Here is a 12,827-nt window from a genome sequence, read left to right as displayed (position 1 = left end):
CTACCACTATGCAGTTCTGTATGCTGGCACCAGCTCCTCTCCCAGACAGCCTCGGAGGAGTCTGCGAGCCCTCGGAGAGGATTCAGCACCGCCTCTCCCAGCACGGCCTGGCCCTGAGGCCTCCGCCTGCTCCACAGCTCAGCAGGTATCCCCACATTTACTGAGATACTCAGCCACTGGCTTCTAGCTGCAGCCCAGACTGGAGAAGGCCCTTCTGTGGGCAGATGGCTCTAAGGACCCAGTGGAAGTGGCCTCAACCCACTTCATGCCCCAAAGGAGGCTTATCATGCAATCCCATCTCTGCCCTGCCCACCTCTCCTCCACTCCTCACCCCCTGCTTGTCCACTTAGCTCTTTTATCCAACTGATGAGGAATCCTGACAAGGCAGTCTTGCCATAGCCAAGGTGGGTCCAGGAGGAAGAAGAGGCCCATTCCCTTTACCCCACTGTCACCTCTGCTTTCGTCTACTGTCCCTTCCCAGCTCCCTCATATGCTACAGCTTGAGCTTCAGTGGCCTCACCAGCCTGCAGGGACTGCAGACTCTGCTCATCTCTGGACCCCAGGACCCAGCATATGGTGATGCTCAGGGAGCGTGTATAGAATGGATGGAGATAGTCGTTGTTGAAAGGTCTAAAAGGGAGCTGGCAGGCAGTGGGTATGCAGGTTAGACCACTCCAGAAGATAGCACCTTCCCTTAGGAAAGTGTAAATGGGCAGTGTTGCCTAAACCCAACTGTATGAAGTCCTGAACCACTGGCATCACCCAGGAGCTTGAGCAGATGCAAAGTCCCACCAGGCGCCCTGAGTCCCCATCTGCACTTCAGCATGCTAGCTGTGAGCTTTGTACGTGCAGTGGTTTGAGAAGAGCCGGTCCAGACAGCAAGGTTGCCAACTGATCTAGTCCAGGGCCGAGGTCAAAGGGGAGTAGGCCAGAAAGTCACTCCTGAATCACATCTTTGTGCCTTCACTACCTCCAGGCTGTCCTTGCTGTCATCGTGCTAATTTCTCAGAGGATCCCCCACCCCCACCCCGGAGCCCACTTGTCTTGTTCAGAAGCACTTTCTCTTCTCTGCCCCAAATCCTGATTCTACCTCAAGTTCCATTCTGGGCTCAGAGACCAGACATATGCTCAGATGTGGGGTGGATATTATTCTTCAGCAAGACCTGAGATCTACTGTGAAGTCTTCCTGGTCCAGAGGAGGACCTGAGGGGCCAGATCACAAGAATAGTGAGGAAGGAGGTGGCTGCCATTCCTATTCGTTCTGTCCTTGGAATCCATGGGCCAAGGGCTCCTGTGGAGAGTTGGTGCATAAAGAGAAGCATGATATTGTATGGGAATATGTTGGGATGTGTGTGGTGCCCACCTTTCTGAAGGGCCTGCTGGGGCCTATCTTCCCCAGTGATCTGTGACTCTGGTGTTCAACATCTCTCTAATTTGCAGGGCAACATGAGGCAAGGCCCTTGACCTCTCTGGGTCATAGTTCCTCATCTGAGTAGCAAGAAAAAAAAAAAAAAAGATTGTTGTAAAGTGTTGACTCTATTTGAACTATGAGACTTTCTCTCAGAGGAAATTCTTATCTTCTGGGAGGAGAAATCCCTTAAAGGAGCTTCTGAGCAGCAAGCAAAAGAAAACAACTAGAAATCCATCTCTAACATGAAATTAATCACCCTAAAGCAACCCTTTGACCCTGTCACCTTGCTGCTCAAATGACTTCCAGGATTTCCTAGGCCTGTTGTACTCATCTCAGATTCCCCACCAGGGGTCCCTGCCACATTGTCACATCCTCCCCTCCAAATCCTCAGCCCAGGTGTGATTCTCCTGCCAGTGACCAAGCTTGACTTGCATTTCTGAGTATGTGCTCCTGGACTCCGAACATCTCACTTCGGAGTGAGATCTCCGAAATCTCCCCTGATCATCTCCAGCCAGACATAAGCTTTCTTCCTCTAGTACCTCTGTGTCCCCAAATAGCCTGGTAAGAAAGCTGCCATCTGCAGGCCACCCCTGACTCCCACCCCAAGGCCAAGCCTCTCTCCTTAGATTTACTGATCCCCTACAAAGCCACCACAGCACCTTCCCCACAGCAACAGCGCTTCTCACACTTCCCAGTAAAATCTCTTTGGTGGCAGAGGACAATGCTTAAGTCCCCCGAGTCCTCCAGGAAAGCAACACTAAGCAGCCTCCACTTCCCATCCCTCCACCAGCGCAGCAGTTCTTTGCTCCTGTTTTTTATTTTTTTTATTTATTTTTTTATTTTTTTATTTTTTTTATTTATTTATGATAGTCACACAGAGAGAGAGAGAGAGAGGCAGAGACACAGGCAGAGGGAGAAGCAGGCTCCATGCACCGGGAGCCCGACGCGGGACTCGATCCCAGGTCTCCAGGATCGTGCCCTGGACCAAAGGCAGGCGCGGAACCGCTGCGCCACCGAGGGATCCCTGCTCCTGTTTTTTAATATAAAAATCACCATCTCCCCTTGACCCAGTCTTCCAGCCCACTTGATACTATGGGAAGATGTGCAACTTCCCATTGTCCCACAAAAGAGGGAGTCTGAGGCTGAAATGCCAATTGCTGAGTACAGGGCAGACAGTTCCAAGGGAACTGGAGCCGGCTGTGCTCCAGATGAATGGGATGAAGGGCTGGAGCTTTACGCTTGAACCTCATTCTCTGGCAAAGCCCTTGACACCTCACAAAACACCTTCATGATGTGAATGCCATCTCATGTGGGGTCATGATGAGATGGAAGGGCAGGGAGAGTAGGAGATGTTATCCTCATTTTATGGAGGGGTTCTGGGCTGCCAGAAGCCTGTTAGCTAGAAAATCATGGAGGCAGACCTGAAAACCCTGTCTGATATATATATTTTCTTAATATATGGAGCTTCCTGCTCTCAGGACAGCTAGTTAACCAGCTCCACCCCAGGCAGGAGTTCCACCCAGCACAGAGGACACGAGGAGACAACGCATCCACCGCCCTGCTGAGGGTGAGACCCATCTCCTGACCTCACACACACACACACACACACACACACACACACACACATACACACCTCACCCCCTTAGGCCTGCAAACGTGTGCTTCAGGAGCTCCTCTCCGACACCCTTCCTTGGTGTCATCTGTATCAGCAGGGAGAGCCTCCACACACACCCAGGGCTGGGGCCTGCCTTCTGGCCACGGGATACTGAAAAGACTGGAAAGGAAGGTGGAGAAAGAAAGCAGCCTTTCTCTTCCCTTTCCTCTCTCTTTCTGACCCATGTCCCACTTCCAGGCCTGCAGTGGGAGCAGCTCCTGAGGCACAGAGCCTTAGACAGGAAACGAAGGTGAGTGTAGGAGTTGCTGTGCAGCAGAGCTCGCTCCAGAGGTGGGTGACCCTGGGTGTGGGTGGCCAGGCTGCGCAGCTAACTGGACTCTGGCCCCTGGTGTGCAGGGCAGCAGTCTGCATGAACCCCCCAGTGTGAGGAGAGCACTCTGGGTTCTGGGTGTGCCTGTGCGGGGGGATCCGTGTCACAGGGCCACCCCCCTGCGGCTCCACGCCACAGTCCTTGGCTGCAGGAGCTGCCAGCTCCACCTGTGCAGGGCAAAGTGCTCGGGAGGGAAGCTGTGCACCAGAGGCTCCCTCCTTGCACATGTGGGCCTTGTGAGCTGGGCACACTGGGAAACCACTCTGAGACTCAGTTTCTTCATCTTCAACTTCTTTTTTTTTTTTTTTAAAGATTTTATTTATTTATTCATGAAAGACATAGAGAGAGGCAGAGACACAAGCAGAGGGAGAAGCAGGCTCCCTGCAGGAAGCCCAATGTGGGACTCGATCCCAAGACCTGAGCCAAAGGCAGACACTCAACCGCTAAGCCACCCAGATGTCCCTATCTTCAAAACAGGATAAATCACTGGATCCAATCAGCCTTCCTTGGAAGGCCATCATGGAGATGCAGAATCACATCTGAAAAGGTTTCCAAAGGGATTAAATCCTGACACCCCTCCCCTACACACACACCCACACCCAGTTAAGAGGAAGGAAATTTAAATCAGTATCAATGTCCCTAAATGGCCACAACCTGTGGAGTAGACAGGTCATTTCAGTACAAAAGGGCAAAGGCCATGATGATGTCAGGGGGAGATGCTGGGCCAGAGAAGGCTCCATTCTGTCCAGGAAGGGAGTCCAGGGGGCAGGATGCCATCACCCCTACAGGTATCAGGGGAGCTCTCACTGACTCAGAGGTCCTCAAGGGCAGGCATATGAATGGCCTGTGGCCATCAGAGATGGTACACTCAGCCCACGACCACACGGGCACTCAGGCTCAGTATTGCCAGAGGTTCCAGCTTTCAAGAGAAGCTGGAAGTCTGGATGTATATGTAAAATTTTCTAATGTTTACAAGCTGGCATCTAGTTCCATTAAAATAGCAAAATCATGTAAGCAACTCTTCCTGGACCAAACCAAATACACTGTCCTCATATGCTGTGGCTGCAGGACAGTGGCCCCTCCAGGTGCTGGAATCCCTGGAAGGAGCCACCAACCCAAGCTGCGGAGCCGGGAAGCCAGGGTGTGATGGAGACAGTCAGCCAGTAGAGTAGACTGCTCTGAAGCCTTGGTGGGGAGTTCTAGCTGAACAGAAACAACCCTGAGAGGCTCCTTGCAGCACCCACCCCCTGCCACTAGGGCCTGTCTGTCTCTGCAGGGCGGCAGCTGCGCAGGATGACTTGCAGGTTTTGCTGGCAAAGCACCCTCACTTTGGCTGGGACGAGAGCAGCTCCTCCAGCTGTCGCTGTGTGAGGCTGCAGGACCTGTGAAGGGGACCAGGGGCAGGAATGGACACTGCACGTGCCCCTGTCTGCAAAGCCCAATGCAACCTGGCCAGTCCAGCGCTCCCAATTTGGGGGATTCATCTTCTCTCCCCTGCCAGATGCATCTCCTTTCAGACCTACTTCCCTGGACCTTCCCAGACAGAGACAGTCTGTTTCAGTCAGTGGATATTGGCTGATTGATTGAGTTTTTGTTCCTTCTGCTCCAAAGGCAGTCAGGAAAGTCCCTGAAGAGACTTCACACATTTCCCTGAAGGGGAAATATGATTAAGGTGAAGTGACTTGTGTTTCTCCTAAATCCTGCTCTCCTGGGATGGGAAGGGGCCTTCAAATGTACCTCCAACCCTTTCCTTTCACCCAGGAGTCCCATGAAAACATCCAGAGAAGTGAGAATATGCACCCAGACTCCCAACTTCAATGGAAAGGCCTCCTCCCTAAGTGGAGGGGTCTCTGCTTTTCCACACGAGGACAATTGTATACAACATGACCCTCTCTCCCCTCATTTAACTAAGCAAAAATGTTTTCCTTTTTTTGAAATGTGGGATTAAAAAAGCCATTTCAAAGTTGGAAATCAGACTTGCAAGCAGAGGATCAAGCCGCTCTTATAAAGGCTTTGTTGATTTTCTCCAAAATATTCCAAAGTGTTAATGTAAATAATGACTGCTAAGTTAAATGTTGCAAAACTAAGCAGTTCAAGTCCATTTTCCTTCCTCAAGCCTTTTTGAATCTGCAAACTTCAGACTTTATGAAGTCTATACTGCAAGTTCTAACAAATTCTGTTTAAGACACTTCAGAACTTTCATCTCCCAAATAAAGAGTTTTCATACAGATTTCCTTCTCACATAACCACTTGTGGTAATGAAGTTAATATGATAAAAGCATTGCTGTTTTCCATTAAGTCATATTGCTCTCAAATGAAATAAAAATCAAAACTTTAAAAAATCCATTTCAAAACATAGACATAAAGAAATGGAAGCGACAGAAAACAAACTGGTGGTGGCCAGATGGGAGGTTGGGGTGATAGTGAAATACGTGAAGGGGATTAAGAGGTACAAACATCCAGTTATAAAATAAGGAAATCATGGAGATGAAAAGTAAAACATAGGAAATGTAATCAACATTATTGTATTAATGTTGTGGGGCGCCTGGGTGGCTCACTTGGTTAAATTGCCAACTCTTGATTTGTGCTCAGGTCATGGTCTCAGGGTTATGGGATTGAGCCCCATACCGGGCTTCTCTCTGCCTCTCCCTCTGGGGATTCTCTCGCCTCTCCCTCTGCCCCTCCCCCAGCTCCTGTTCTCTTTCTCTCCCTCTCATAAATAAATAAATAAATATCTTTAAAAATAATAATAATATTGCAGTAACATTGTATGGTGACCACGCCTATGGTGGTGAGCACTGAATCATGAACAGAATCGTCAAATCACTGTCGTACACCTGAAACTAAGATAACGTTGTGTGTCATCTGTACTTCAATAATAAAATAAAGACATCCAAAATGAAAAACAAAAAGACAGAGGAATTTTCACCTCATAAAAGGAAAGTGAGAGAAAGAAAAAAGAACGAGAAAGAGAGAGGGGTAGAAGCAAGCATCCGGTGTTGGCTGCATGAACAGATCTGGGAATGCCACTCAATCTCCCTCAGCTCCAGTTTTCATCAGGCAAAATGAGATTAAAATAACTGTCCTTATGACCATCAAGAGAGCTGTGCACTCACAGTAGGCACACTTGTCTGGCCGCGTACTGTACGATCCCTGGGTGGCACAGCGGTTTGGCGCCTGCCTTTGGCCCAGGGCGCGATCCTGAAGACCCGGGATCGAATCCCACGTCGGGCTCCCGGTGCATGGAGCCTGCTTCTCCCTGTGTCTCTGCCTCTCTCTCTCTCTCTCTCTCTCTCTGTGACTATCATAAATAAATAAAAATTAAAAAAATATATTGACTATCAAAGTAGTAGTCCTTGTTCATACCTACCTCCCAGGGAACCTAGGGGGGTGAGGTACGTGGCAATGACCAGTGACCTCTGGGCCACTGGTGGTAGAGGAGGACAATATCACCTACACCGAACATCCACACCTGTCAGGTCTTGGCTGGCAAGAGGCAGTGGGACAACGGGCAGAGAAGAGGCTGCAAGAAGACAGGTTCCATCCGCACCTGCCGAGCCACTTACACAATGATTTAACCTCCCTGTCCCAAGTTCATCTGCCTATACAGTGGGCACAGTGATCATCGCTGCACATGACAATTGCCAGTGGGGTGCACTAAGTATGCAAATATGATTGCCCAGCCCTGTCTCTTCCACCACCCCCCACGCCGTCCAAGGTACCCAGAGACCTCGGCTTTAGTTTCTTCCATGTGCTTTCACTCTAGGTGACAGCTGCAGTCTGCCCAGCACCCCCGGCCCCTGCCGGCTCATCCTGTGCTGGGGCACCTCTGGGGACAGACGCCGCCCGGCAGGATGGCGCGGCTGAGGCACAGCAGAGTCTACCCTGGTATCCCTGCTGCAGGCCTTCTCAGGCTCCGTCCTCCCCTTCTCTGTTCACAGACCACCTTCATGAAGGGGCTGAGCCTCCCCCAACCCTCAGGATCCTTGCGTGAAAAACAGACATAAACAATGGATTCAAGATGACAGATTCAAAGAGCTTTAGGCAGCAGGACAAGGACAGAGGCAAGGCCTCCACCATTCAGAGCATCCTTTCTAGCTCTGAGCAGTCAAGTGATGGCCCCTGGGTCACCAAGACAGTGGCAGCCAGGGTTTGAGCCGAGGTAGCCTGGCTCCATGGCCTTGTCCCCTCTCTGTGGAGAGAAAGGTGGCCTGGAAGGGGTGGCTAGAACCCCACTGACTGTCTCCTTCCACCTGTGACCTGAGGACAAGCTGAGGGCTCACTGTGACACTGCAGGCCATCAGCCCGGCACCCGCCGTGAGTGGCCGGCTCAGCCTGCTGCCTGCTCACCACCCTGCTGAGGGACAGAGCGGTGCCAGCCCGGAGTCGCCCCCAACCTGGGGTGCAGCCCCCAACCTGGGGTGCTGGCACCCAGCTCTCAGCTCTCGGGACCTGCTCTCCCAGTCCTGGTATATAGGTCACCCTTCAGATTCCCAGTGTGATGACTCACCGCTCTCCTCTGTCGTGGCCTGATAAAGAACTCAGGCCATTAAGAAATGGAACAAATTACCAAACGGGAGGCACAAGAGAAACCCAGGATTAAATTAGTTCGTTATTCATAAATCATAAATGACTCTTCCTCTCACTGATTCTTGTCTCTACCTCTGTCTGCTGGGTTCAAAACAACGGCAGCTTCTCCTGGCAGGAGGGCAGGGCGGGCGCCCAGCAGGCCCCATTCCCCTTGAGTGGGGCCGGGGTGGGGGTGGTGGCCACCTTGGGGCTGGGCACCAGAATGGGGCTGGCCAGGCCTCTGCCGCGGCAACATCTCAAAAACCAGTAGCCGACCTGTAGGGTGGTGGTCACAGGGCCCACTGTGCCGTGGGCATGGGTCTGCTCCCCGGGGGGCTAGGTAGGGCTGGGTACAATGGCGATGCACCCCTCAGGGGTGTGTCACCTCTGTGGGCATGTCACCTCTGTAGGCCATGTCCCCCCGTGCAGGGTGTGTCACCTCTGCGGGCATGTCCCCCCGTGCAGGCTGTGTCACCTCTGTAGGCCATGTCCCCCCGTGCAGGGTGTGCATCTCTGCGGGCATGTCCCCCCGTGCAGGGTGTGCACCTCTGTAGGCCATGTCCCCCCGTGCAGGGTGTGCATCTCTGCGGGCATGTCCCCCCGTGCAGGGTGTGCATCTCTGCGGGCATGTCCCCCCGTGCAGGGTGTGCACCTCTGTAGGCCATGTCCCCCCGTGCAGGGTGTGTCACCTCTGCGGGCATGTCCCCCCGTGCAGGGTGTGTCACCTCTGCGGGCATGTCCCCCCGTGCAGGGTGTGCACCTCTGCGGTCATGTCCCCCCCGTGCAGGGTGTGTCACCTCTGCGGGCATGTCCCCCCCGTGCAGGGTGTGCACCTCTGCGGGCATGTCCCCCCCGTGCAGGGTGTGTCACCTCTGCGGTCATGTCCCCCCCGTGCAGGGTGTGTCACCTCTGCGGTCATGTCCCCCCCGTGCAGGGTGTGTCACCTCTGCGGTCATGTCCCCCCCGTGCAGGGTGTGCACCTCTGCGGGCATGTCCCCCCGTGCAGGGTGTGCACCTCTGCGGGCATGTCCCCCCGTGCAGGGTGTGTCACCTCTGCGGTCATGTCCCCCCCGTGCAGGGTGTGCACCTCTGCGGGCATGTCCCCCCGTGCAGGGTGTGCACCTCTGTAGGCCATGTCCCCCCGTGCAGGGTGTGCACCTCTGTAGGCCATGTCCCCCCGTGCAGGGTGTGTCACCTCTGCGGGCATGTCCCCCCGTGCAGGGTGTGTCACCTCTGCGGGCATGTCCCCCCGTGCAGGGTGTGTCACCTCTGCGGGCATGTCCCCCCGTGCAGGGTGTGTCACCTCTGCGGGCATGTCCCCCGTGCAGGGTGTGCACCTCTGCGGTCATGTCCCCCCCGTGCAGGGTGTGCACCTCTGCGGGCATGTCCCCCCGTGCAGGGTGTGCACCTCTGTAGGCCATGTCCCCCCGTGCAGGGTGTGTCACCTCTGCGGGCATGTCCCCCGTGCAGGGTGTGCACCTCTGCGGTCATGTCCCCCCGTGCAGGGTGTGCACCTCTGCGGGCATGTCCCCCCGTGCAGGGTGTGCACCTCTGTAGGCCATGTCCCCCCGTGCAGGGTGTGTCACCTCTGCGGGCATGTCCCCCGTGCAGGGTGTGCACCTCTGCGGTCATGTCCCCCCGTGCAGGGTGTGCACCTCTGCGGGCATGTCCCCCCGTGCAGGGTGTGCACCTCTGTAGGCCATGTCCCCCCGTGCAGGGTGTGTCACCTCTGCGGGCATGTCCCCCGTGCAGGGTGTGCACCTCTGCGGTCATGTCCCCCCGTGCAGGGTGTGCACCTCTGCGGGCATGTCCCCCCGTGCAGGGTGTGCACCTCTGTAGGCCATGTCCCCCCGTGCAGGGTGTGCATCTCTGCGGGCATGTCCCCCCGTGCAGGGTGTGCACCTCTGCGGTCATGTCCCCCAGGGCAGGGTGTGTCACCTGTGAGCCATGTCACCCCTGAGGGGCACGTCCCCTCTGTGGAGCGTGTTGCGTCTCGGAGGTGCGTGACGCGTCTCTGGGATGTCTGCCGCGGGCGTGTCTCAGGCCCGAGGGTCCCTGGTGGCCTCCCGTCCAGGCGGGAGACAGGCGCAGCCGGGGTCTGTCCTGGGCCTGTCAAGGAGCGAGAGCCGCGCGCCGGCACCGCGGCCCCAGGGGGGTCCCCGCTCGCCCGCCCCCGCCCTCCCCGCCCTCCCCCCGGGAGGAGCCCGGGGTCTGCAGAGCCGCGGTCCCGGGCGGCGCCGAGGCGGCGGGAGCGGCGGGAGGGAGCGAGGGCGCGCCCCCTGCTGGCGGGCGCTGGGCGAGCCCCGCAGGACCGGCCAGGCCGGGGCGCGGGGGCGGGGGGGTGGGGGCAGGTTTCGGGCGAGGCCGCCAGTAGCACCCCAGTGGCAGCGCTGCTTTGCGAGCGCGTGACTCCCACGCTGCGGCTCAGGGATTCCCGAACAAACAGCAGTATTGTTCTGCAGCCTTGTGCGCGAGGCTGTCTTAGGTCACCGGAGCTTCCCGGGGTTGTGCACACCACCGTGACACCTCTTCCTACTGCCAAGGCCCTGCTGCATTTCAAAGCGGGGAGGGGCTGGAGCTGGGGTTGGGGTTGTGGACGGGGAGGACCGTGACCGGCGCACCAAACAACCGACAGTGCTCAGAGGCTCTGCCGGCAAGAAGGGGGCACGGGTTCCTTTGGCGCAGCAGTAAGTGCCCTGCGTACTGGGCCTGCCGTGTGCCAACCGCACTGTGCTCTCTGAATCCTGCAGTGACCCTGTACTCATTGCACAGATGAGGAAACTGAGGCCCAATAGGCCACTTGTCTAAGCAAGAGGCTGAGCCTGATTTTAACCCAGGTCTGAAGCTGTTCAACCCATGCTTTATTCACGTCACTATGTGACCTCTGAATCTGGGCCCAGAGGGACAGTAGTGGGCTGTTATCTTACTGCAGCCAAGGCAAGCATCTGTGGCACTCTCTTGGTCTTGTCACACTGTCCTGCCCACGCTGATGTCCTACTGGGAGGAAGGTCAGATTCATCTTGTCCACTTTGAGTCTCAGATTTGGTCACTTCCCACCCCTGCCTCTTGCTTAACTGTTCCTGGGCAAACTTCCAGTCTTAGCCAGAAAGGCTCTATTCCTACTGAAGCCAGAAGTCAGAGTCTCCTCCCTGCAGTGTCATCCAGCTCCCTTGCAGCTAGCTGGCTCACAGAACCCACCTGCCACTGATACACAGACAGCGCCCTGGCCCATCACTGAAGCTCACTGGGACCCCACGAGTCATCTGACTTGACACTGATTTGTACAGCTTTGCAAATAGTTGCCTCAGTTCCCATCCTCTGAATGCATTATAAAGTTAAAGGGAGAGAAAAAAGTCTTTTTAAAATCCCCCAGCGATCTTAATTAACATGCAGAATGCTTTTCTAGCAGCACACAGGCTGTGATAAAATGGGAAGCTTCTTAACACAACATATATTTAATCTGTGGCATTCGCTTCCACATGAAATTCAATCAGATATTTTAAGGGAGTCAACAGGGCTCTCGTATTGAACTGTGAATAACTGCAGGTGTGATAAATACACTCAAGCTACTGAGATGTTTTATGAAATGATAACAGTGTAGAGTACTGGGGGGTGGGTTGAAGGACAAACCTTAATTCTAATACTGCACGTTGTGAAAGAGGGTCAGAGAATTTATTGGACAATGCTTGGGCTATCTCATAACCCATTGCCTTGGAAAAATCAGTTAAACTTGCTCTTTTGTTCTGTTTTTCTGAAAATTAATTCAGGCCTGCTATGTGTCAGGCTCAAGGGAAGTGGCGACTGATGAATAATGCGGTTCAGATCTTTGCTCTGCCCCCGCCCCCAACTTACATTCTAATAGGACAACAAGCAGGCACACTGATGAAAGTGTGGTTTACATGCTGCTGGGGAGCATCTCGGGTGTCATCTGAAACTGGCCTCCATACTCAGGAGGCAGGGAGAGAGTGACGAAGCTTGGTAGGTGGCAGGTTTCATACGCAAAGGAAATTACACACAAGGCTTATCTGGGGCAGCAGCAAGAGGAGTGCATCTCTTACCCACATACCACATTTTAAAGATTTATATAGAGGCCTTAAATGGGTTCAGTCCTGTATATTAACCAGAGGCCTCAATACCACCTCACCACCTCAGGGCTATATCCCTGGGGCAGCCTCTGGGAGCAGGGAGGCAAGTGAACCCACATTCCAAGGACAGGGGAGGGGTGAGGTGCCTCAGATCAATCAGGTTCAGCTCACGGGACCATTGGTGGTCACGTTTTCTCAATAACCTCCCCCAACAGAACAGTAATTTCCAATTGGGTTGAGAAACAGATTAAATGAGAGGGTGTTCGGATAAGACATCTGCCAGGTTTGATACTTGAGGTGAGATACGAAGCATGAGGGAGGGCCCACCATGGGAAGGGAACAGCCTGATCAATGTCCCAGACCCTAGAGGCCCTGGGTGTGTGTGGGGAGATGCTAGAAAGGACACCCAAGGGGAGATGGGACAGGTGAACAGGGCAAGCACTGAGGACCAGTATTTGGCTGGAGTTAGGCCTTCCAACTTATCCTTCCCCACATTCCCCGGCCCCACATCTAAAGTTTGCATCTGCTACCAACCCACAGGGGAAGGATGACTGGTTTGGCTGCTCTCTGAGGACAAGTAGCTCACCACAGGGGGACAAATTAAGCTGCATCTCACATCACACACAAATGGGGGATGGCTCAGGGTGAAAGCCAGCAGAAATAAAGAGTTCATCCCAAGGAAAGGAGCAGAGCAGGTTTATCTTGTTGGGATGAGAAAGGATGCTTTAATCCAAAAAACACTAACTTCAGATAATAACTGATTAATTTAGGTACATC

This window comes from Canis lupus, chromosome 22 (genome assembly GCF_048164855.1).
Source record: "Canis lupus baileyi chromosome 22, mCanLup2.hap1, whole genome shotgun sequence".
In the NCBI taxonomy this organism is placed as follows: Eukaryota; Metazoa; Chordata; class Mammalia; order Carnivora; family Canidae; genus Canis; species Canis lupus.
This window is presented reverse-complemented; position numbering follows the sequence as displayed.